The 25464-nt window shown below is 40.6% G+C and overlaps 1 long non-coding RNA gene across 1 annotated transcript in view; it reads left to right on the forward strand.

Annotated features, from left to right (window-relative positions):
• The first annotated feature begins 2370 nt into the window (after positions 1–2370).
• LOC111259384 (uncharacterized) overlaps positions 2371–25464 on the forward strand; it is a 28115-nt gene continuing 5021 nt past the window's right edge. The window contains exon 1 of the long non-coding RNA XR_002679612.2: positions 2371–2596. This is a non-coding gene — a long non-coding RNA (uncharacterized LOC111259384). The remainder of the gene's footprint in view (positions 2597–25464) is intronic.

The raw sequence follows: 25464 nt of genomic DNA on the forward strand, positions 1-25464 counted from the left end.
ATACATGTAGCTATATGGCCAAGCACACAAATTGGATGAAATATATTGCGTGAATATTGCAGGGTATTTCATTTGTTGCTGGAATTTTAACAGCTTGCAGTAAACGGATCATCTCACGTATGAATATAAAAAAGTTACGATATCTTCATGACAAGTTAGTAAAGCTGAAAAGCAACAATCGATGGCTGTACGTTATGTATGCTCACCTGTGTTTAATGTAACAACGAAAACACAATAGATCCAAGGCACAAACGAGATAATCCTATGAGTAACACACAACATTATAAACAACAAAATAAATTAAAAAACTTATATATATATATATATATATACGTATATAGAAAACAGAAGGAAATCTATTTACGTTCAGCGTCAGTTACAACTAATAGATTCGACGGCATTGTGAATGGACCATGTAAACAATGGTTTCATCTGTATAGCGGACTAATTTATCTGCAGCGATATTTACAGAAAGAAACGTGGTTGACTAAAAATGCACACCTGCATGTTTGTGTGTTGGAGCTTGTGATAAACTGCATCGGTACGTATGCGCACAGAATCAATCTTTTGACAATAACAAAGATCAAATTTTGCCTTTACTGCGTATCTAATCAACAGTCTGTTGAATAGTCAGTCGACGGTTAGAAAACCAGCTCTCATTCATTTAACTTATCCAATTGATTGATCGCGTAGAACTTTGCCGTATACCGTATGGCAAACAGCAAAAATATGGGTCTATATCAGCAGCTAACGAGATAAGAACAGTAACAACACAACAGTGTTGACTGCAGAAGTCCAAATTCAATTCAGTGCAAAGAATAGAATTGCTACCCAACAAATGAGGGCAAGTTCTTCATTATTAACTAGGTCGTTTTTGCCTTAGTAGCAAATGATACAGAGCGAAAAAGACAAAATAGACACATTTTGTTTACTTCTGCATAATCGGTCTGGCAGAATACAGGCTACCATGCTCGTCGGCTCGAACCAGCGAAATATAGCCCTAATGCTCATCTCTGCCAATTGTCATAAACAGTGCATAGCAATCTCTATGAGAAGATCTACGTTGTGATAAATAGCACGGATTGCGCAATTGGGTGACCAGTAACTAGAATCAGGGTTGATTTCTCGGTGCACCTTTGTCGTTCTTTCCGCTAACTGAATTATTCGGGTTTACCAAGTGTAACAGCATTCGCTGCTAGAGTAAGCCACAGACATTTTTTCAGTCTCAAAGACATCGGGGTTCGGGGGGGTGTCGTAATCGAAACAATGTCCAGGAGCTTGAGGTAAATTGCGATTACTAACGAAAGCACGAGATAGTTCGAATGGAACGGTGGGTCTGGTTTAATTATTAGAGGAAGCTTGCGCAATATTAGTAATAATAGCGCAGTCAGACAATCTATTTTTTTTAAATGTACTTTCAAGATTAGTGTCATCATAAGATTGTAAGTGAGAGGCATATCGCATACTTAAACCTGACGCGATTTTTTGGGTTCGCAGCACTCTGAAAGCTCGACGGGTAACGAAGCACCAATTAGTCGACTGGGAATTGTTACGAATAATTTTCGAAATACGGCATGTGTGTTCGGTCGTTAGCAGTACCCGTACGGAAAGTACGTTGCAATTTAATTGGAATTGTGCAATGACCCGTCCATCGTAAGCAGACATTCGGTGGAAATTCTAGATTCGTTTCAGGCGCCAAAAGCATCTGTACATATAGATAGATGGTTTAGCCGCCCAAATTTCAAAATCGACGATGTTCTCAATACAGCGCTTGCAGGTAGCACGATCCTCCACGTAAATTTTCGATTGCCTGTATCAGTAATTAGCTTAAGCGTGTCGAATTTTCGATTTTCTATCGATGTATGCAGCCACAACCTTAAGAGTCAATATATTGTCCGCTGTCAAGTCGATATGCACTGTCGTTGTATGACAATTTGCCTCTGCGACATGATATTACGATAGCAGCAGGTTAGTAATTTCTTAATAATAGGAAGACCTAATCTTTAGGTGCGCTGCTTCTATTAGGAATCTGTCACCTCAAGGACAACGTTTTCGGTCAATGTTCCGACCGGCAGGACCTGCGGAACTTTCTTTCTCGACTTCACTTGTATCTCTCGCAGGCCACTTTTCGTCAATTATTCGACAGCATGCGCCCATTAAAAGTTGTTAAGCAGTTTTGTATTGCTGTTCCTTACTGCCGCCATGGCCATTACCGCTATTGCTGCACTGCTCTCAATTGCGACACGGCATTGCCACGGGTTTTCTATTACCAGGTCTCTCTTTACGTGACTCTACTGCGGCTAACGTACTCGTCGACCAGCCTTTCGCTGTCAGTCACCGGACCGTCTGGCTAGAAGCGAAATCGCTGAATACAAAGCGTCGTGTTAATATTTGCAGACTCGTCGGATCGTGTACATACATTCAAACGTAACAGGCAGTAATACCGATGCAACAAGGTTTTGTGGCTGTGTTTGTGAGTATGCGCCCTTTGTGCGCCCTGTACGAGGGCATGCGTTTTCGCTCCCGACCGGAGAAAAATACCAAGGCCCCTGGTAGTTAAGCTCCACCAGCTTCTACGGCGAGAGCTTGCCAAGCGGTAACAGTACTATTAATTATAGAATATTATGTACGAATATGATAGTGCGAAGTCTCTCGATTACTTTACACACTTACGCAGCTTTCGACGGATTGTTTGCCACAGGGGCCATACATTAATCTATTATCCGTAGTGGTAAAAAAACGATAGGCTAGCAGCTTTTCTAGGATAAAAATGCATTCTCATGATGGCTGAGGCAAGAGGTTCGTGTTCGGGACGTGAGCCACAATCAGCATCGAAGATTACGAGCTGCATCTTTAAACTTTTTCGGATTCTTACGCATTTTTACAAGTGTCGGCCTGCTATAAAGCCACATGTTTCAGTACGCTGGATCTTCTGTCTGTAAAATTTTACCGAAATATTAGTTCGAGTTCGCAGCTATACCTAGACGATAGTCTAACAATTATACCTGCGCAAATAATCGCTTGCAAACAATCAAAATGTTTGTTATTTGAATTAAAAGAAAGAAAAAGCTAAATCAAAAGCTCTTGCATTCAAATTACGAGTGCACCTGAAGATAAGGTAGGTGAGTAGTTTGATATGGAATTAAAATTATGGAAAAGGATGTTAACGTGGAAAACGATTTATGCTCTTGGTTAATTTACTAAAAATTGGGTCTTAAGGAAAATCACACTTGAATAATATTCTTTTGTTGAATTCATTGTGAATATTCGTTGTGGGTGTCATACCGCAGTTAGACTTAAAATAACTTTACTAGATATTAGCGTTTGGTACCTGTAACTAAATGTTTTACAAGTTAAACCAGCTGATCGTTCTTACTTTTCGATATTCGGACAGCAGTACTGTTGTCTATCTAGTATCATTAGTAAATGTTAGAAGAATAATTCGTTGTCTGCTTCATGTATTATAGCGACAACGACCTTAATATGGTATCGGCAGCAGCTAGGCACATCGATAGGTAAATACTGGATTGTGCCAAATGGGTCAACGGTTACCAAATCTTGGTGTTCCCTAGATCTCGGACCCATAGAATTCTACTCGTGAGCTAGCTAAATGGTATCTAACACCATAGCAGTAGTTTCATGCGTCTGATAACGTATTAGTTAGAGAATGATTTGATTATTACGACGTATACCACTCTCGAAAGTATTCGATCACTCTGCTAATTGAAAGTAAATAACAATAATGATTTAAAAAAAAGACCGCAAAGATTGCTTTTAAAACAGAATTACTTATGCACAGATCAAAGTGCCGTAAACACGTATTCCGGTGAGGACGTTCTACACTATGCTAACGGACCTTGCGCGTTGCCAGCTGCTTAAGATAAACCTATTATTAGAAAACCTATCTTTTAGTTTTCCAAGTTACTCGTCTTCGAAATTCGAGCTGATCCGTTTCCTCATTAATTCGTCCACGTCTTATTTATTTTAGATCGCTCTTAACCGATTATAGCGTCGAAAGAGTTTTTTATATTTGGTCTAAAAAATTGCGTTGTTAATACGTTTCGAAGCTCCGGTCAGTTTTCTGTCTTGTTCCCGGCATTTTTGGGTTGTTTATTACGCTGAGCGAGTAAGACTAGCGTGCGACACCCAGTTAGTCTGCTTGTATGTTTACGCAGTATTTTACGAGTGTTTTAAGTGAATTTACGGGTTGACGATTTGTAATTTTATCATGCTTCAAATATTCTCATGAATATTGCAACATTTCGTTTTCAATCTTTAATATAGTAATAATAATAATAACATGTGTTCAGTATTGTTATTTAATGCACTTAATTTAATTAATTTAATGCAATGGTCGTTTACTGGCAGAATATGCTTTTGGTTTTGTCTCGGTTTTTATTTTTCGTTTGAGCATACATACGACTTTGTCTGAAGCGACAGAGTGGCCAAAGTATACGCTGACACAAATAACAGACCGAATACATGCCAGCTTTTATCTAGTAGTATTGAACTGTATTAAAGGTGAACCTAAACGTGAATGTGTCTACTTCTGGAATAGGATATATTAGGAAAATACATAGTAGATAAGAAACTGAATCCGACTTCTCTTTTAGAGCTACAAAACTATGTCTCTATTCTACCGAGTTGGCCTCGGTCGAGATCTTTCAAGTTACTTCATATTTGTTAATACTGGAACGCTCATACTGCCATGATTTGGAGAATTTGCGGTGCGCTCCACATTAAAGTTATTATGCCTCTCGTTTATTCACGTCGAACTTATTGAATTGCTTGAATATATTTTTGCAGAGACTGAAATCTTAATTTTGATACCAGTCGTTGAAAGCTGACTACTTCTTGCAATAGGAGTCCTATTTTTTTGTCTGCCGGTCGAGCAGAATAATGAGTATGGCAAACTGTAAAGGCTGCCTCTTGTCAACGTAGATTGCAATCAAACAATCGCGCCGATGAAAGCTAAAGGGTTTGAAAACTAACTATATAAGTGGGCTTCTCTCGTGTAGCTCCTGCTGCAGACTAACTTCATTTGCTTCAAATCGTGAGCTTGACAAACGTTCATTCGTGCGGCTACGATATGCTAAGCGTCCTCCCGTCAAACAGTCATAGGACAAGAATCATTTCCTGTGCCCACCTGTACGCTGCTGCCGCCCGGCCCACTGATTTCCAATATATAATAAATTGGACTTTTCGCATACAATCGCCGTTTATCGATAAGCAGTGTCAACGTTCGCAGTCACCGAACAGCACAAAAAATGTCTTTTCTTCTCTCTCTTTTGAAGTTTTCGGTATTATTCTTTGAGTTAAGCTGATGCAGTTACACGCGGTTCGCCTGTGACAGAGATAACCGTGTAAAAAATCACACACATGATACCGAAAAGGTTTACAGGGCTGTTTTCACATTAGTCGAGAAGAGCCGAGTATCGCCATTCGAGAGTAGTCACTGATTCAAACGAGCGGCCCTGCCTTTCGTAAGTAGATAGCGAGCACTTGCCGCTTCAGTTTGTTCTCAGACACAATGCGGTTTAGCGCTCGGCCTGGCAGTTTATACAGTAAAGTCCCCATTGAGCTGTATATCTTCACGATGGGGCGCACACTTCTTCAGTAGCTGCGTGGACGGCGCTAGCGTAGATTGTTACTGTCAGGGCAGGGACACAACTTTCCACCTCCCTAGGGCACAATACCTTTTCCAACGGTGTGGACACTGGGCGCAAATCCCCTACCCACAAAACGGAGGTTCATTTCGTTCAATAGTGGAAGTGGCGTCCCATTTCAGCGGCTTTTTCTTCCACTTCCCTTTTCGTTTTGTGCAAGTGAATAAAATTACTCTGTGAACCGGCGATTCTGCATGACTCATTGTGACATTGTCTCAAGAGGACGATGCGCGGGCAAAAGCTTTCAAATGTTACTACCACTGCTACTTGTACTGTTGCTTAAATTACAAAAAGTTACACACAAAGGCGACGTACAACGTTCCGGTCAGCTTTTTCTTTTTGGAAAACATTTGGCTTACTACCCCCAAGCTCTTTTTAAAAAATCTAAGTGGTAATGAGAACGTACAAGGCCTACGGGCAGTTTCATTAGGATCAAATTCAACATCATCACCGTTGCTTGTATGCCTTAATCTGGCGCCAAATATTGTTCTTTCTAATACGTTGTTATTTTTGTTATTATTTTTAATAATACTAGTATAATTATAACATCTTCATGACCCAGACATGCTCTGTAAATTTGTTGTTAGCTTTTGAAAAAACAGTTGACTTTATGCTTTTGTGGTTATTTTTTTGACGGTGCTATTCCAATAGATTCAGTCCATTTTGTAGATCATCGAAGCTGCTAATGATATTGGCAAACACTCGCGTTCAATAAGTCGGGTTAAAGGCTCCCGTCTATAAGGGACGTTCGTTAACAGCGTGAGAAGCTTGATGAATGTTTTAAATGCTTTATATCTAGTGGGAAGCAAAGCCGACGCTGTTTTGGGTACACCAGGTTCGTACTTCGACTCCGTTTACAGATAAACATTTGTAAAAACACAGAACGACGAGCGTAAATCCTCTTTGCGAAAAGGCTATTTGTCTATTCAATTAATAATTCTAATTAGATTAATAATAACATGCTTTTTTTTCGTTTATTCGAGGGGCACTTTTAATGGAAATTCTTCGCTAATGGAATAAGTTACCTAAAACATACCTACTTCAAGAAGGTCACTTCTGCAAACAAAAATAACTATAATATTTTTCGTAACATATGTCTATGCGAGTATTTGAGTAAACATTTGGAAGTTACATGAACTTATTTATCTCAACCCTATTATTAATAAAATAATAGAATATGCTGACGGAACCAGTCTACAACCAAGAAGTGTAAAACATTTTTCTCAAATCTACCATACGTATCCTGCGGAATAAATCGACATCGTACGACTACCTACAATATTAAATACAGAGATTTCGGCCTAAAAAATGTCGGACTCATTTAGCAATACCCAATCAGGCAGTTACGGCTGAATGATTTACACAAAATCACGCAATGCAGCCTAATTGACACATGCCGAGTACAAAAAACAACATAGCCAGCTTTAAATATAAATCATACTCATAATATTCGCTAATCATTTACTTGAGATTCCTTAGGTGATCTCGCTTCACGTGATCACAGTATATCTATAGTAAGTTAGAGAAAACTAACTGGATACTGGAATCTTAAGTAAATCGTACATGCTTTTAATGACTAACAGATCCTCCATGTACCCCTCATTTACGTCGTGTTTAGAGAGATGAGAAATGCTTGCCTAAGAATAAAATGTCTTGGGGTGCAACCAGGAAAATCTGATTTCTTCTGGGTTCACTTTCTCTGTTAATCCTGGATTTCGTCATTTTTTTTTGGCCGTGCAATCCGTTCAGTTCAGCTCAGGTAATGACGTCCCAATATATTCCACGGACCGATACACCGTATGTTAATACACTTGTCCTGGTCATAGATTTTAGGTTCTCTTATAGTTGTATGCCTTCCCTATATAATGTCAGTCACGCACAACACTTGTCATCACTTGTATACCAATAATAGGCGTAACTGCCAATCTTAGGTCACGTATTTACTGCCACTTGTACAATCACCAGCCACGAGGTCCATGAAAATCCGTCTGGATAATAGGGAGCTCACGTATAAACTGCACCATGTCGGGCTAGCGCTGTTTACGGCTAAGTTATCATGCCGTTACACATACAATCATTGAAAGTTAGACATTTTCTGATACTTGCAAGAAGTCAGTTGGTCGTCAGCTTTCTGTACATTCGGTAATAACCGAAGAACGCATATTGAGCCATTGTCACTTATGTATGCTTATCGGTATGTGTTTTCATGATGAGGCGTGTGATTAAACATAGAAAGCTTGAAAAATTATTTTTTTATAAATCGAAGCAGAAATATGCCCTAATATCTAAAATACCATGTGAGAAATGTTCTGTATAATTTTTCTAATTAATTCTATAATGCGTTCTCACAAATGCAAGTTGTATCGCCTTCGTAGGTAGCAATTTTTCTTATTACTTGATATCTAATAGGGGCATTTCACTCAACGGTGGAAAGTTCACGTGGCCCAGTATCGCACTTAAATACGACGCCTATTATAGCGGCTAAGTCCAACTACCAGCCTTGCGTTTTTTCAGCTCTGCACTGAACATAAGGCGAAATGATATTACAGACGATTCGTAGACAATCATAGAACGTAAACAATCGATATGACGATTCCCTCGGCAGACGTCGCTCATATCGATTGTTTACGTCCTACTATGCGTCTGTACCCTTTTTATCATCGACAGCAGCCGAGGCTTCGTGTGCAGTACGCACCGCTTTTATCACAACGCCGCCAAATAGCCAGCAGTAGTCATTATCGCTGAAAATCCAGATTTCGAGCGTCTAGATAAATCCATATTTTGCAAACTTGCGACTGCCGATGTGGTTCGGATGGCGGCGGCGGCGGCGATCGCTGCGGTGTGAGAACGTGGCTACGCTAAATGTGTGCAGAACGAATAAACTCTTCGCACATATTCAAACATTTTGATGTCCGAAATTGTTCCAGCTGCTAAAATGATTTTGGAAGATCATGAATAAGCAAGAGACGGCAAACTTAATGTTCTATTTCGGTATTATTAGTCGGTTAGTAAATGACTTGGGGAGGCTGGTGAGGTAGGATAGACATTCTGGTATACTCTAAATGAGCAACAATTAAGCAAACGACTTTCGTATAATGCACATTGGCCTTATAGTGATTACTGGGTCGTTTAACTGTAGGACCCCTTGGAATTGCTACGATGTGGTACTCGAAACACGCTCTAGTAAAAGATGAGCCCGTTTACGTCAAAATTCGTTTTACAAACAATGTACCTATGTATATGACGGTAAAACTTGTGGTTTGTGTAAGATAAGGATGCTGTGTGGACAAGGTTTCGTTTTTAAAACGATTTAATTATACCAAATTTGATTCGTGCTCATTTGACGTAACAAAAATGTGATTTATTATTTACAAAAAAAAATCCAGTTATGGCCAGTCAAGTAGCCGTTCGTGACTTCCATCTCAGCGATAGAAAGATATCAATACGTGCGTAACTACTGCCACTAGCTTGTATGTTCAAACTTGAGTTCCAAAGCTCAAGAGGAAGTAGGCCGATATGATGGAGAAGTTTTGCGTAAAGTGAAAGGCTGAATAATGGTTTTACTTGAAGTTCTTCAAATTGGCAAAAAGAAACAAGGTTAGTTACGCCGGCAAAGGAAGAGAAGCCATAAAAATACTTCTCAAAGCTCGAAATATCCTGCAATTAATCACAAAGATCCTCAACGAAAATGCCTGCGATTGAAACGTGATGGTGCAGTCTAGCATCCCGACACCGTGTGCTCTCTTAACGGAAGCATTTTTGCTCAGACAGACCCAATGTACATTTAGTTCTTGAGCCAGAAATCAGAAACAGGCTACGATTATTTTTATGTATGGTCATGGTAGAACTAAGAAACTCCCTTGAGCTCGATATCCTGCCCGGATTTGACGGATTGAGTAGGGTATCGGATTTGTGACTTGTTAGAACCAGCCGTCGCTTTTTAGTTTAGACAGACAATTTTGTCCACATATTAATCGGCAGAGCAAATAAGAGGCGACGTGTTAGAGGAGTACAGGTATCTAGCTAAGACGCGATACAAGACGACCTCGGAAGCCCCCAACACTACTGTCTATGACGTCTAAGGCTTGCACTCAATCGGTGAAGAGCGTCCAAGTCATTGAATGCTTAATAGATATTGATGCTTACCCATAATAGCATACAGTATGATTATGCTCAAACAAGCAGTTAAAGAATAGCGCTCACTATTACTAGGACAAGGTTGGCCTATCAACTGGAAAGCATAGCGAATCTACCACAGAAACGAGGATTGTAGGCGCTTTCGGTAGCAATTTTATTTTTTCCGATCAAAGTGTAGGGTGGTGAAAAGGTCACAAGGGGGCGATGTCTATATTTATAATACAATCAGGATTACGTCTGGTTTTCGTTCATCCGATATCTTCCGGCCTTTGTGGGACAGACTATTCTGCTAGCCATCGATCCTGCTTTATAGTTCGTCACTCAACTCTGCTCCATCGTACAGCGTAGTTGTCCACGCACAATATGTTCATGGTTTTTCTCGTAAGCCGACCGGGTGATTTTTTTCTGTGCTACTAGTGATCCCACCACACCTATGAACGCCGACTGCAAAGAGAAAATGGATATATCTACCATTGCCCCCACTCTATTGTGCAACCAGCAAGTCACTTCTGAATAAACTGTTCATAGTACGCAATTGAATACATTATGGATGCAATTTCCTTGCTTATCTTGTCCGTTCTTCAGTTTTTCATAATAGAGATTTACAGCGAGTGGAAGGGGCAGTACAGGACTGTAAGGTCTCTCGCTCTTTTTATCTGACGACGCATTAACACTGTAATCTGTCATCTCGTCCCATATAATGTACCGTTGAGTAGCTTGCGACTCCAGTAATATTCTCTCTGGACTGCTGTAGAATATGCACAGGCGAATTGAATTCTGTGAGGCCTACATAAAACAATATGAGTGAATGGCTGCCTCCTGAATTCCGTGTGACCAAAGAAGGTTCGCTGAGCCAGAGTGTCTGAAGGCGGTTAGGTCTAGCCCGGGACAGCCTGAATTCTTTTGCAGGAAATTTACCCTCTATAATATGGCAGATCTCAGGAATCCAATTTATAGAGGAATTGCCAGTTTTGAACGCCTTATCACAAACAGCTTTAGCTCCCAATTTTATCACGTTAGGGCAAACGTCATGCCTTAACATCTAGAACGTAGTACGCTGAATCTGTTCGGCATAGCCGCGCCTCAGACGTCCAAGGTTCAAGTCCTCAAAAACACTTACCCATTGGCACTAGTAGGAAGCAAGTATTTAGTTGCGCTCTGTGGTAATCACCTTGCTGTCTCAGATTATTGTGCTCACCCAACCACCGCTGTAGCATTAAAAATAGTGGCAGTGCCTAGAAATTTATCTCAGCGGGTGAAATGGAGTATGCATCTCCGCTACATTACATACCATGCTTCCTGAATATCCTCTCTATCACGATTTTATTACTCCCTAAGAATCCTCTAGATCGAAACCTTGTCCCGGTTGGTGAGCCGTCTCGAGCCTGCCTCTGGAACCATGTATGCTGACAGGCTGAATCGCTGCCATTCTCTTTTACAAGTCGCCGGGGCGCTTCTTTAACCTCGATGTCATTCTATCTGAACCGAGTCTACAGCGCTTTCGCAATCGACAATGGCGTACATTTCAAAGAAAGGCAATTTTCCGCTACACCTTTACACCTACTCGTCTTTCTTCACTGCGTCCTTCGCCGTCAATCCCATACCTGAAAAATGCTTTCCTCAAATTACCATTGTTAGCCTTATGTATAGCCTAAGATCGACACTAACACGTTGCTCGATTCAAACATCGTCCGATTTTTGGCGGTAGCTGCTCCACTATTGCTGTTCAGGCTTCATTTTTAATCTCTCTGCATGCCCCATATACTTTAATTGAATGCGTTGATTTTTTTCAACGATAATTTACCAGTACTACACACAGCGGTTAACTAAGACTAAATACATATTCCAGCCCCGTTAAGTTGTCGTGCATATCTCAACGGACACAGGTTTGCTTGACTGTTACGTTGCTACTAACGTTCTGGACCTGCACTGAATCTTCATGTCATTCGTAGAGGTGCGCATACATACGCACGTATTAACGGTATGCGTTGCGTATCATACCACTAATACTATCACCAAGCAGATGAAATATAAGAAATCGGACAACACTTCAGTCGACAGACATTTGGGCTTAAGGGTAATATAACAAAAGAGAAGCGAATTCAATAAAAAGTTTTTCTCAAAGAAAGCTGTTAATAGCCAGCATAGGAATAGGAAGCAACGGCGGAGAAAGGCGTGTTAGGATGTCGGAGTAAAAGGTCTCGGATCAACGTATTATTACCTCCGTACTGCCACTGCGAAAATTGGTCTCGTATCATCTGATCTCCGTCACGGATATGAATAAGAAGATGCTTTTGTCGCATAAACGGTAGACGATGTCGTCCGTAGCGGTAGCGGTAGAGACAACAGCTGTATTGCTTTTTGCCCCGTAGACGCTTCTTCTGCGTCTCGGTCACGCTAGCGACTGGGACATCAAAAAAAAGGTGAAAGTATATTTAGTAGATGTATAACACGTTTGTCGGTTATTTTGGTCTATATTATACTGCGTTGATCTAGTAGGTGCCACGAAGTAGTGCTTCGTGAGAACCGATGCATCCAATAGATAGAGGTGCAAAATATCCCATACAACTGTTCAAAGCTAATGGAACCACATTTTTATATATACAAGTTAACCGAAAATAGAGCTGACGCTGGCTCCTGTGGTTTACGTCGCTATGCTACGAGGTAGCAACGAGCTTGCGCTACGATTATATAGTACGTATATTAAATAGTATTTTCATCATTTATCTATACGACGTGCGATCATATCGATTTAACTCACACAAGCGGGTGTGCGTGGGTTTGGGAGGAAAATATTTTTATCTAATACATTTGCTTCGTAATACGCAGCATTTAGCTCATCAAACGTGTGGTCTTAGAAGCTTCTTTTTCAGAGCCTCTAAACGAAGACACTCAAGGGAATACTCCAAATATTATATAGGACATGCTATATATGTACGAGAAATGGTAGTTTACAATAAACTGTACTCGCGCTATGATATGAGATTTTAGACCTGAAGTAGAAAACGGACAGGATTATCATAGGACAAAGTTCGATCATTGTCTTCTCGTCCGTTTGCACTGCAATTGAGAGGACAATACCCTTTGACTTCCTTTAGACTTTTATCAACGATACCTTTTTGGTCGACTGAGACATTCGTCTTTCATGCTTTACGTGCGGTACCTAAGCTACTAAGCATTACTTCAGTGGCATCAAATATTGAAAACACGCTTCTTTCCCCTGGTTGATTCCTTTTCCCATGAAATTAAACAGTAATTAGTTTTCTTAATTGACGTGGATTAACAAACACGGTCACCCGAATAAGTTGGATCATGTTATGTCTCTTCGAGGTCGGGGCCTGGCAATTCAGGTTGCAGTCTTCTTTGTAGCTGCACCTTCAAATCTTTCTTTAAAACGAAGAAGTCTGCAGTTTAACTTTTTTCCATGCTACCGACTTGTGCTCTGTTTCAATTTTGTGTTTTGATTTCCAAGAAAAGTAAGTGGAGGCTATTCTTTTTTTTGACTTCCATAGTATGTTTTACGCTAAACTCCACCGGATTTTGTTGATTTACAAGTTAGACATCCTTATCGTTTATCAAGGCTCGCAACAACCAGTTTTAATTATTTCGGTAAAAGTGGCGATCAACTTAACGAGACGCGGGAAGGCCATCTGTAGGATCTGATGAAAGCCTGTCGGCTAACAAACAGATGACGCTGTTGCGCAAGTAAAAGAAATTGAGCCGATTTGCTCGTATTCAGTTTGCCTTCGTAGCTCTTTTCGAAGGGCTCGGGTAGTAGACACGACCAATAATGAAGACGCACGATGTGATAATTCAAATTCTCTATCTATACTGTTGCAAACTTTCAAAACCAATGTTTTTTTTTTAAAACTAATAGTAGACGATTCTTGATAAGGAGGTTTCAGATCGATACACACTTGTCATATTTAATCTATGTCCATTCTGTGTAGACACTAACCCTTTTTCTGCCTCTTATTATTGCGTCAAAATTTAAATAAAGTAAAAAAAAATAGGTATACAGGCTCGCATATGTTAAGAATAAATATTTCAGCTAAAACTTCATACATTTGATTATGTTGTACGCATTTAGATAACATAATTGCAAATTTTACTGATCGGGTCCCAGTTCTGGTCATTGAAGTCATGCGACACTCGTAGATTTTTACATTTAGCTTGTTTCCATAGCTAAGTGTATGATAAAAAAAATACCTAGCATGTCAGTTTCCGATTCTCACTAGGCAAAGTATTCCATATGGCCGATGATTACCGTCCCATAAAGGTTATACACGAGAATACCCCGATCCATTCAGTTTTGCTTATAAACATATCGCCGAGAATCGAGCCTACTGTTTACTCCTAGTTGCCTAACGCATAGTTGAAATTGAGGCCGCACGAGAACGGTATTACTTCTAGTAGTCAGGAAGCTAAGCGTGTTAGTAGACAGCGCTGGCAACGCCTTATACTGCAGTCGGTAGTAACGGTTGGAAAGGGTAAAATCAAGAAAAGATGAGGGGATCTGCGTCCGAATGGATTGCTCAAGTAAGCCAACCAGACCGAGGTCCTGTAATCCAGTTGTGAGCAACGAACGGACAGCCTGAGGAAAGGAGAAGAACTCTGAAAGCAGATTTGATGTTACGGAAAAGTCTCCTGCACCGCTGGTCACTGAAGCGAATATAGAAGGCTATTATGAAATTTTGATGGACTGCCGGCTTCAGGCGTATACTCGGAAAATGGTGGCCTGGGTGACCCTTAAAGAGCACTGATTCCTGTTGGAAAAAGCGACAAAAGGCGATGAACCCAATGTAAAAATTGGAACAGTGCTTTTTTAGGACATGTAAAGGTTAGTACTAGCATTATAATGCAACGTGCTTCCACGTATCATATGTAAATCTTTTATATGGAATCTGCCATATCAACTAATCGACTTCAAGCTTGACTAAAAATAACAACGAGGCCGCAAAACGCATCAGCAAAAAAGGCAAGGAACAAAAAATAAGAAATGCTGCAATTTCTTCAAGAATTAATGTTCGCAAGCCCAAATGCGCCTACACTTCATCGTGTATTTGTGCTAGTAAAGCTCGTTATAAAATCCTGCATTTTCTATTTGTTTCTATCGAAGTGAAATGATATTGCCGAATAATGCCCTATTGTCTGGTGTGAATGTCTGATCATCACAGATGATATCGGCAGCGCCTTGCTGTTCTTCTGCATTTGATTCGGGAGATGCAGGTTTCAATCCGAAATCGAGGGCATTTACTTATAGCGCTAAGATAGAATCGTTTCTGTTTGTCGGAATAATCCCGGTCGAAAGATGTCTTAATTAAAATTTAAGTTCCAGATTAGAATTGACCATGTGGGAACGATTATTTACATACTTGCCGCTTGAGCTTGTACATTCTGGGTATGAACGTACAATTGATATGGTGAGCTGTTAAGCTTACACGATTATAAGTGATCGGAAATGTCGATTGATAGTGTTTTTTAAGAATGACTTTTGTGTTTTGGGTTATTGGGCACGTATGTTTTATATTTAATACTCAGTTCCTTAAAAGCAGTAAACGATATAATTTACAACAGGAAAAGAGCTGTTTTTACTTGATTTGTATAACAGTATAAGATACCGGCAATAACATTAATTTTGTATAAAAGTTAATTAAGCTATTCTACTGACAAGTCATCTTTTTTTCATCAAAGGAAAGTATTACTTGACACCTTCCAAATTAACTTCGAGCCATTCACAGTGAAGTACCCCAATATTCTATCGTTGCTCAACTATGACAGAGATAAACTGTGCGTACATCACATGATCATTTTCTGTCAACTTTGATTTTGCTAAGCTACACAACGTTCCATCAAACGGAAAATCCAGTTGTGCAAAAAAGTCGGCATGAGGCTTTACGGGTTTTCGTTAGAAAATGAAAATATTACCCCAGTCGAGGACGTTTATCAGTTGGTATTTGTCGTGTCGCGCAATTTTCACGGCTATAAATAGTTTTAGAAAGACTTACGTGTAAGTTACTTTTTCCTTTTCTAAATACTATCACTCGCATTCAGACAAAATAGAAATGAGATTATTGCTGCACGGAAATTAAAATTCATTTTAGGCTGCCATTCCATCCAATGGTATTTGAATGGGGTTATATGGCCAATGGCCGTTGTACGCCAGAATGTTCAAGGGATGAACATACGTCATAACAAGGGCGCTCAGTAGCTAATAGTAGTAAATTAGATATACTATGAATAAAGGACCTTTTTGGCACTTGTCAGTAACAATTGACGTCACGCCGAGTTGGACCGTTTGTCTGTTTCGAGCTCTACGTTTGGACGTGCGTCAGTATTTTCCGAGACTTGACACTTCCAGTGTGGTGACACTGGAACAACATGCATGATATAAGTAATGATTTCTCGAAAATCATTACATAGGCATGTTTCGCACCGGACCACTACGGGCATAGTAAGTACAGAGTAGGCGTTGCCGTCATAGCGTAGTAGGTAACGTATTCGCCTGCTGATTCGAACCCGAGCGTAGATGTACTTCGTTCCGTGACGGAAGCCAGCCGTCTGATGAGGTGCCTAACGGCAATACTGGACGTAAAACTCGAAACAGAAAGACTTAGCGAATGCTATTAGTGGAAACGGTGACTATTAGAAACGAGCAACAACAAACAGTTAAATCAAAGATAATAACAGTAATAATAATGTAATTTGAAAAAGAAAACACTTTTTTTGGAAACTTGAAAACATCTTAGGAGCAATCAAGCAGTTGGCCCAATAATGGTTGAGTGTATTTAGGGTATCGAGGTGATGATCTCGCAGCTAGAAAAATGTTTTAGCTAACCTATTCATATAACAGGGTAAATAATAAGGATAACTTTTAAAGAATACGCGTTCAGGTCAACAGCGTATATTGAATAATTGTAAGGTTTTCCTTTGGACTGAATTAGAAACTGTTTGATTGAATTATATCAGTTATATCAAATTATGTCTGACGATCTAGAAATAGGCAAAAACATGAGCTGAAGGACGAGTGCGACTAGAGTATTTTATTCAGAACTGATACTTAGTAATTTGTCCTACATAAGAGGCAGAAAGATAATTACGTATATTATATAGTAGACGACAGATACGATTAAATTAAGTGGCATAACTGAAGTGTTGCTGTTTGAGTATATATTATTAAATTACACGCTACTTGGACACAATGTGTAGGCTAATTGCAAAAAATACGATAATTCTGATCCGTCGTCATTAGCGGTTGATGTAGCGATCAAACTTCGACACTGTCCACATGTATACGCTGTCCTTCGTCACGGTAAGTTCGGGTCGATGGCGAAGATTATGTCAGTAGAGAGAGCGAGAGAGATCTAAGTAACTTAATTACGCCTTTGTGCTCTATTTCAGATTGTGTTCGATATTTTTTGCCTATCTGCAGCGCACAAAGAATGCCCAATTCATACTCGCGCTAGTTGTTTTGTTGAACACTTATTTAGTGACGCCGCTGTCGGGACCGTGGTGACTTTTAACCTAATTGCCCTCTATCCTACATAGTCAGCGTTTTGAGTATTCCCAAACAGGATTTATTTCTCCGCGACTAGCATCAAAATGTATATTATCATCTAGAGTCAATAATGAATAAACTGCTGAAGTTACTAATGATACTAGCATGCTCATTTACAGAACCCAATGTTGGTTCTCGGACGTTTAACATGGATACGCCTATGTCAAGTATTAACTACGCCTATATGTATATATGGGCGTATTCTTGACATAGGCTAATTTACGTACAGTCGAACAAAGTAATTGATATTTGAAAACCCGTAACAACATTCGCGGAGGTACCCAATTTCATTATAGGTGGCGCTCGTGTAGTACTAATAAGTAAAGGTGCAGGATGGTCCAAGTGAATAGATGGAGAAGAATTAAGAACTAGTCGACAGTGGTATTCGTAGAAAAAAGTCCAGCCAACACGGTAGACTCAGGCTCGAAAAAGGAGGAGCTTCGTTCAGCTGGTACCCAGCCGTCTGTAGCCAATATTACTTGAACAATAGTACACCTACATTTATGAGGAAGCTTAGTTACTTCTAGACATCGGTGCTGCTCTTATGTGTAGCTTGAACGTTAGGTAGGTGCCTATATTGTGCGATCACTCTTGCTATGTTATTCACCTAAGGGATGAATGAGAAAAACGACGGTCTGGATGGACCGGGAGTCAATCATCTTGGTCAGGACCGCACGTGTGGAAGCAAGTTAAACGATATTGATGCCATCTAGAATTTGCGACCCAGTCACCAGGCTTGTTAATATGCCATATGAGTGAAAAATTGGGGGGGATTTGGAAAACCATGGCAACTAAAAAATAAGCCATTGAATATATGAACTACCCAAAAAAGAAAATATTGACAATAATTTAATACTAAAATTGAGCCTAGACACGTCAGTGATGTCTGGAAATGGGTTAAAGAGGCACCAGGCATTAAAATCAAAAACCCAATAGGTATGCCGAGCTTCAAAATAGGACAGCCGTTCAAACTGTTTTAAATGTTGCGCTTAGATGCCAGTCTACAGAAGGAATCAAGTCTAAACATCCAAATCATACAGAAGGTACGACAGACATCGATTGTCCACTTCCATCACGATTACCCTCCCCTTCAACCTAACGAAGTTGAACGCTACATTAAAGATAGAAAATTCACGAAGTGCGGCAGATCCTGGCGGCAATGTTTGCGCTGAGCAGCTAAACTCTCTAGGTGTTGAGGGCAAGGCCTGTGCTATCTCAGTGAGATGTAGCTGTCAAAGTAGCTTACAGGTGATTAAAAGTTAAGTTGGAGACGCACTAATTCTAAGAAAAATGTAGCCAAAAGGAAACCTTATCTCGTATAGGTTAATAATGGACTTAGTTATTTCGTTTTTTAACAAATACTGCTCAAATTAAGCGTAGATAAAAAGCGTTCTTTCTACAAGTTCCTTATCTCCTAACTATTTGAATTAAAGCTCCTTATAAACTATGGGGCAGTCCGTTCTGACACTGTTACATGCTGCTAAAAATGCGTTCATAATCGTGGATAATACCTCAAAAAGCCTGTTCTTGCCGCAGCCGATGATAGGCCCGTCTGGACAAACCGATGAACCTGATAGCTGCACTAGAAGTAATGCAACATGGTGTATGCACCCCCGGAACTCTTACTCTTCAACATCGGACGAAAGCAACATGGGTGTACAGAAGTCACTGACGCGTTAATTAAGCGGATAAAGCCAATTGAGGTTCTTGAAGTAACACCGAGGAAACATAAAATAGCCTAAGAAAATAAATACCATAGAATGGCATGCAATGATGGTAAAGAACATTCTCTAAAATTCATGTAGGTAAACGTGGCGAATCTCGTTAAAGGGCACAATCAAGCCAGTCAAGGTACTATTTTTTGACAAGCTTGGCTACGTTCTTATTTTCATGAGTAATTTATCAGTTTATTTATTTACGTTCGTGCAGTCGACTCAATGCATGCAACGTGCTTCAGATACTGATACGCAGACCGTAATCGCCGAGAGTGGATTCATGCCCCGCAGAAATACGACGCCAATTCCTCTTGAGATGCCTAATACGGAGACCGGCATTAGGTTATAGTGTTCTGCTTAGAGTTATTAAGCTAGAATCCCCGCTGCTGGGCCTACTCTGGCAGGAATGAGGTAGCTAACGGCATCGAGGCTCCGGAAAAGCATGTTGTCTACCTGTTTGCCCTAGAACACATACTAATTTCAAGTACCACTCCAGATATATCAGTAAAAAACCAATGATGTTCGGCAGGTAGCTTTAGCTGCGAACATTTACATGAGCTCACTAATCACAGATCTCACAACGGTCGTCTGCATTAATGGGTCTCATGAGAAGAATGGAGTAGAATACTACCTGCAGCTTCACTGGAAAAAAACTGTTATTTCCATAGAGCACTGTAAGAGATCAATATCAGTAGGGCTCGTTACAATTTTCGGGCTATGCTGCGTCTAAATCAAAGGTCAGAGGAACGACGACCCTGTAATCTTCAGCAAGACCAAAGTTGTCCTATAATCCTTGTCTGCCGTCCATTCCTCGAAAAACAATGTCTGCCTGATTCAATCAACTTCGAGATACTATAACCTGGTGAACTTTAAGGCCAATTTCTAATGGATACTTTCATACTTTGTACCTGTCTGGAAAACGAGATAACGGATATTTCCAAGAATGTTCCAACCGGGACTTAAACAGCGCCAGCAAGCATTTTAGATTATGTGAATAGTAATCGGAAAAATGGCGTAGTCTGCATGCAAGAGAAGCTGTTAGAGACAGAAAGAGGTCAAATTTTCTCAGAGGTGACTCAGATTCTGCTTCTCTAGGCCCTCACGCTTTGTAGGCATTAAAACAATAGCTGAGAGCATCTCTGTCCACGATGAGCCAAAGGCCTCAATGGCACCACGTCTACTGAGATCCCTGTGAAGACTTTCCGAGGTATGGTAATGAGACTCAGATTCAGGGAAAGCTGCAAGGAACTAAAAAGACAAAGAGGCAAATGAATATGAGGTGCGTTTAATGAAAACTAAAATGAACGAGCTTTACAGGTTTGTGCAAAAGGATCTGATTCTATTACTTATTTCGAGGGCTGGAATAGCGCCGTAGGCAACCTGTTGCATGATACAAATGCGATGTAATAATATAATGCACATACATAAATAAATAATTTACAGATCTAACGCAGTCTAACAGTGAATATGCTGATGACATCAAATACTAGATATATGACGAATATTTACTCAATGCAGCCTATTCTTTGTCTGGCGTGAAATCTTTTTTTTACATTTTTTTTAAACGATAAAACCTGAGTTGAACAAGAACCACTTTCTACAAGGAACGTGAAAACGTATGGCTTATAAAAACAAGCGTAAGGTCCGTGAACATGTTGTTGAGTAAGCTTTAATAATATGCATCGTGTACGTAGTGATACTGACACATTATCTTAATGCCAAAAGCTTTTGCTAAATACCAATTCGCTTCTAAAGAGGTATCTTCCTCACGGCAAGGTTCGTCATGAACTCTTCGAACCGAAAATAAATCAATATCAAGCTTCTATAAAAGCCTCTGTCAACAAAGGAACGAATGGTAAGTTCTAGTTATCAGAGGCTATAAGATGCAATTTCAATTTCCGGTAAGCATTATGTTCGTACATCTCTTCACGCCTCACTGATGCAAATTAGTCTCACACAAATCCAATATTTTTGCATCAAGTACCAGAGGCAAAAAGCAGGAACCGTCGATCACGTAACCTGTCATTAGTTAGCAGTGTGAACGATCTTAAATTACATGGATGCAATGACATTGTGTAAAGCGCCAGATTCACAAGCACGAGGCAACATGATCAATTCTCAGTTAAGATGCAATAGTTTTTTGTAATTCCCGAAAAATATCTGTAATATGCGTGTGTGAATACGATGTTTTTGTCAGGCTTAACAAATTTAGGATCGACTCTGATTCTATTACCCCCTGATAACAGCGGACCTCCCAGCGGCCATACATTATACAAAGCCTGCTTCATCATAAAGATACATTTGCATATACCTCAAAAGACTTAGGTATAAAATATGACTATCCCTAGTTGTACATAGTTCAAGACCATAACGATTCGAAGCTTCGTTTCGAGCCGTGTCGATTTATCTCAGAGCCGAGTAAGGTGCATAACTTGAATTAACCCTCAATAGATGATAGTGGGCCAAATCTCAAGGTCGTCATGCTTATCGATGTACGGGCCTCTGGTTACATAGAAAACCCTTTCTAAGGCTATAGGGCTTCACCCACCTCATACCATTTCATCTGGAACTGATTCAACCCAATAGCATCGCTTCCATATCGCCATTCAGAATATGACCACGTAAATGACTTCGGATAGTGCCTATTCACAATATGTATACGTTCCAGCACACAGTATATATATATATATATAAAATGTATCTGTAAATCGTGTAAAACTCATACGAGCTATATATATAGATGCTATGAGTTTCACTACTACTATAAGCACTGGCACTTGAAGTATTTGGTTCGCATCGCAATAAAAAAAAAAGTGATAAGCAGCATTCAGTCCAAAATGGTGTTTCGAAGTAAAAGACATCAGCAGCTCGAACGGCTCCCTTATAATCGACATTCACAGCGTCTATTACCTACATAGTCGCAACGTCTTCAGTCTAAACATTGACATAGGCGTTCATGGCAGATTCCAGCCAGCCACGGGTTGGCTATTTAGGCGTCCGGTGACACAAGGGTATAGTTCTCTCTTTCCATGGTCCTCATTCAGCCCACAATAAACCCTTTAGGTTTTCTACGGTGTCCTCTAAGATCAATCAGAGTGCCACGCTGTGCACGTTTGCCTAATCATATATAAGCGGGTGGTACGACCGCCTACAAAAGGCAAATCAAGATCACGCAGTGCATTCGAAATAGAAAACCCGCAATTGTGGCCCGCGACTACAGCGTCCTGAAACGCTATAATCGAATGTCTTGATAGGTAAATCAACTTACTGAGGGACCATGTCATTCTGGTGATACTGTTGCTAGGCAGCGTTAAGCGTTAGCATCTATTCATTGATTGTCAGTTGTGTGCTATCAAACAAGGGGTAGGCATCAGGAAAGAAGCCGAAAAAACTAAAGTTTAAAAAATTTATCTTTTAATGATTGCCGCTTAACAGTTACTGCTCAAACACATGTCGAGAATATAACTTAGTTAGAGATCTTTCTATTCGTCATGATGACGTGACGACGTTGTTCAAAATATTAATAAACAGATTTCGATTACGGATAGAAAAGGCTCACTCGCAAGTATCTGCTATGGTGGTGGGGGATGTAAACGGAATTTTCGACGGCGGTACCCATTAAGTCGGCGTCTCTGGCCTTAATTTGATACTACTTCACAATCTCAATTCCAAAGGTTACTAATTTGTGCGTTTATTTCCCCGTATGTGCACGGTGTCATTCGTTTGCCAAATTGCTATCTCTTAACGTGGTCGAATCTTAGCTATTTAAGAGCTCGCCAAAACTTGGTTTTGCATTAAGGTCACAGGTGTGTACCGCTATAGAGCTTATGCGGTTCCATCGGCAACCGCTAAAGCGGTATTTTTCCATCTAAAGATTTACAAATATTACGGAAGCCTTTGTTCTTCAAAGAGATATGAGCGATATATATGTGTGGGAATAGAGGACGAACGAAGAGAATGTAAGGGTTGCCATAACCTTAGAAAGTTGAGTATTATCGCAGTGTTCAACAAACGTCTAACTGACACCGGACGAGACACTATTGCGTTGTTAACAACAATGTCAAGAGTAAAAAAACGAGCACCGTGTAGAGCATGTCCTAACAAGGACGGTGTATGAAAGCACTTTGGTGAAAAGCTTTTCAATGGTTGTTCGGGCTATGTCGGACATGGCACTCATATGACATAAAAACCCTCACTAAAGTTTATGTAGAGATGCACTGTGGGCTATATGTCGCGCGTAACCGCGCGATCGGCCCGAATTCATATAAACGGCATTCTCTATAAATCTCTCTCTAAATCATATATATATATATATCATTTAAAGAGAAAGGCGGCAACGTACTGTGTCGCCGGTGGCCCCAACGACAGTATCAGATAGTGGCCAAGCCCTTTACCCCAGTCTTGATAGAAGTGTCGCCTCTTCTCGCGCGCGAAGAATAGGGTTAGGCAGGACTGAGGTGAATGTTGGAGCTCAATTCCACTCCCAGCTTGAGTCTCTCTCCTAGTTCCCCCACAGTTTAAACCTTTTACCAGTGGGATTGTTTTTTTCTTTTTCCTCTATTTATCTGCCGGTGTTGAAGATGGCCCTAGTAGCCCGCTACCTTTATTTTCACACGCTATTTTCGCTATTCGCTCGGTTATAAATGATATTTTGTTTACTGGCCAGTGCTGTTGCTGCTAGCTTCACCCCCCACGCAGTCGAACGTAGTCTTGCTGCGCTGCAAAGGCAGCAGTAGTACTGTGATTCCACATCTACATGGCCAATCCGTCCCGATTCGGCAGTTCCCCAAATGTCAAACTCGTGCCAGTTACCAAGCTAACATGGTGGCAAGACCCTGTCCACGTTGGAACGTGGAACGAAACGGGAGGGTATGGAGCAGACGCTTTTTGTGCGTTCGTGGTGACGCTTAAAGGATATCGGCAACGGCGGCCGATACCGAGCCGATTGTAACAACAGGCGAAGAAAAAAGACTGAAAATCCGTAGCGGAAGAGGAAAGCAGTGGGATGTCGGCAAGGCAGTAGCCTTGCAAGTGAAATGGAAAATTGAGCGGATGTTGGAAGCATAAATCGGATACAGCTTGGCAACAAGATGCACAGGGCAAGCGGCGCGAGGCAGCAGACCAACGAATGGCCAGTTGTTTTTTTTTTTCTTTTACACCTATTATCCCCTTTTCCTTTTCTATCTTTTTACCTTCTCGCTTCGTCGCCACAATGGATCGAATCCCGCCCATGCGTCGGCCGTACTGTATTCGAAGGTAATACGCGATGACGTGGCCAAACCAGACAATGCCACTAGCAAAAACACCAATAGCACTAGCTGCGGAGGCAGAGGAAACTGTCGAAAGCGAACGATAAACACTACGATCGCACGGCAGAGCGAACGCGGGGAATGCTCAGAGACTAGATGCCTAGAGCGAGCGGATAGAGGAGGGTGGAGAACGAACTGAATGTAACACAGAACGTAGATGAGATGAATTCAATGCAGGTCTTGACCTTTTCTTTCTCATGACGGCAAAACGAAAACGAAGGTAGCAGAAGTCGTAGATACCAAGAGATAGATTGGCGCACTCATCTAAACAGGTGCCACTGCTAGGGTGGCGTCCTAACGCGGAGCTTTCTGTTACTAGTGATACCGCATTTTTTCATCGAAGAATATTTCTTCTTCTTCGAGCCGATATTTACTTCACACGAAAAAAAAACCTCATTCATACCTGTTTTGACCCGGGGATTGCTTCATCATCGCCGATTTTCGATTGTACATGTTAACCGTTTGTAATATATCCACTTCTTTAAATAGTAGCTATAGGAAAAGCTGTAATAAACGGTTAATTTCAGCAACTGCACTCAGCTGCCTTTGCGTTTTCCGGCGCCCAAAACTGCATACGGGTATATAGCTAATATAATATTTGATTTCCTTTCTAACTTTTGCTTTACCATGACACAATACACGCGAATCTAAATATATGTACTGTATGCCTAGAGCTCTTAATATATATATATATATATATATATATTCACAATCCTCTATGTTTCGAGTTTTTTTTTTATCTTACAGGGACTCACAATCCACCTGATACCATCCGTGCCCATCTAGCACGTGTATGAATAACTAGAAAAACACCCATCTGCTCATAAAGACTTGCGGGCGTCTTATAGAAGTGTCTTATAAACACCACCTTTGCGTTACTATTATATCACAAAGATGCAAAATTAATACAAACTGCCTTCGGCTGCATGAGCAGACGTGAGGCTATAGTTTCTTCGATGTCTAGCTTCGTCTAGTTGTTTTTCGCCCTGGCGAATTACCGACTGATTTCCCAGTTCTCGTTCCAGTTCCAATGACAAGCCTTAGTTCCATGCAGCCACTGCTTGTTTCGGGTACGGCTA

This window comes from Varroa jacobsoni, unplaced genomic scaffold (genome assembly GCF_002532875.2).
Source record: "Varroa jacobsoni isolate VJ856 unplaced genomic scaffold, vjacob_1.0 scaffold_327, whole genome shotgun sequence".
In the NCBI taxonomy this organism is placed as follows: Eukaryota; Metazoa; Arthropoda; class Arachnida; order Mesostigmata; family Varroidae; genus Varroa; species Varroa jacobsoni.